Source organism: Mustela nigripes, chromosome 13 (genome assembly GCF_022355385.1).
Source record: "Mustela nigripes isolate SB6536 chromosome 13, MUSNIG.SB6536, whole genome shotgun sequence".
Lineage (NCBI taxonomy): Eukaryota > Metazoa > Chordata > Mammalia > Carnivora > Mustelidae > Mustela > Mustela nigripes.
In genome coordinates this window covers 144,917,276-144,919,446 of record NC_081569.1, presented here as the reverse complement: position 1 = coordinate 144,919,446, position 2,171 = coordinate 144,917,276, and positions in this window count along the sequence as shown.

The window sequence follows — 2,171 nt, the reverse complement described above, 5'->3', positions numbered from 1 at the left end:
ATATAAATCTTATACTTTGAGTTCTTTTTGATGAGCTTCTCGTGTCAAATACTTTTGTCACTCTTTCTGTTTGTTGTTTGTATACTTCATAAATCTTACATTGGGGCCCATTTTGGCTTAGACTTCTCTCTCTTTTTTAATTAATTTATTTATTTTCAGAAAAGCAGTATTTATTATTTTTCACCACAACCACTGCTCCATGCAATCCGTGCCCTCTGTAACACCCACTACCTGGTACCCCAACCTCCAACCCCCCCACCACTTCAAATACCTCAATTGTTTTTCAGAGTCCATAGTCTCTCATGATTCACCTCCCCTTCCAATTTACCTCAACTCCCTTATCCTCTCCAACACACCCTGTCCTCCATGATATTTGTTATGCTCCACAAATAAGTGAAACCATATGATAATTAACTCTCTCTGCTTGACTGATTTCACTCAGCATAATCTCTTCCAGTCCTGTCCATGTTGCTACAAAAGTTGGGTATTTGTCCTTTCTGATGGAGTTATAATACTCCATAGTGTATATGGGCCACATCTTCCTTATCCATTTGTCCATTGGAGGGCATCTTGGTTCTTTCCATAGTTTGGCAACCGTGGCCATTGCTGCTATAAACATTGGGGTACAGATGGCACTTATTTCATGACATCTGTATCTTTGGAATGAATACCCAGGAGTGCAATGGCAGGGTCATGGGGAAGTTCTATTTTTAATTTCTTGACGAATCTCCACACTGTTCTCCAAAGAGGCTGCACCAACTTGCATTCCTACCAACAGTGGAAGAGGGTTCCCCTTTCTCCACATCCCCTCCAACACATGTTGTTTCCTGTCTTGTTAATTTTGGCCATTCTAACTGGTGTAAGGTGATATCTCAATGTGGTTTTAATTTTAATCTTCCTGAGGGCTAGTGATGATGAACGTTTTTTCGTGTGTCTGATAGCCATTTGTATGTCTTGATTGGAGAAGTGTCTGTTCATATTGTGTGCCCATTTTTTGATATGACTGTCTGTTTCATGTGTGTTGAGTTTGAGGAGTTCATTATAGATCCTTTGGTCTGTACTGTCTTTTGCAAATATCTTCTCCCATTCCTTGGGTTCCTCTTTGTTTTTTTGACTGTTTCCTTTGCTGTGCAGAACCTTTTGATTTAGAAGAAGTCCCAAAAGTTTACTTTCGTTTTTGTTCCTTTGCCTTTGGAGACATATCTTTAAAGAAGTTGCTGTGGCTCATATCGAAGAGAATAATGCCTATGTTCTCCTCTAGGATTCTGATGGATCCCTGTCTCACGTTGAGGTCTTTTATCCATTTTGAGTTTATATCTGTGTACCATGTAAGAGAATGGTCGAGTTTTATTCTTCGACATATAGCTGCCCAGATTTCCCAGAACCATTTATTGAAGAGACTGTCTTTTTTCCACTGTATATTTTTTTCCTGTTTTGTCGAAGATTAATTGACCATAGAGTTGAGGGTCCATATCTGAGCACTCTACTCTGTTCCACTGATCTATGTGTCTGTTTTCATGCCAGTACCATGCTGTCTTGGTGATCACAGCTTTGTAATAAAGCTTGAAATCAGGTAACGTGATGCCCCCAACTTTATTTTTGTTTTTCAACACTTTCTTAGCGATTCGGGGTCTCTTCTGATTCCATACAAATTTTAAGATCATTTGCTCCAGCTCTTTGAAGAATACCGGTGGAATTTTGATCAGAATGGCATTAAAAGTATAGATTGCCCTAGGCATTACAGACATTTTAAAAGTGTTTATTCTTCTGATCCAGGAGCATGGAATGGTCTTCCATCTTTTTGTATCTTCTTCAATTTCTTTCATGAGTGTTCTGTAGTTCCTCGAGTGCAGATCCTTTACCTCTTTGGTTAGGTTTATTCCCAGGTATCTTATGGTTCTGGTGCTATAGTAAATGGAATTGATTCTCTAATTTCCCTTTCTGTATTTTCATTGCTAGTGTATAGGAAAGCCACTGATTTCTGTACATTGACTTTATATCCTGCCACGATGCTGAATTGCTGTATGAGTTCTAATAGTTTGGGGATAGAGTCCTTTGTGTTTTCCATATAAAGAATCATGTCATCTGCGAAGAGAGAGAGTTTGACTTCTTCATGGCCAATTTGGATACCTTTTATTTCTCTTTGTTGTCTGATTGCTGTTGCTAGAACT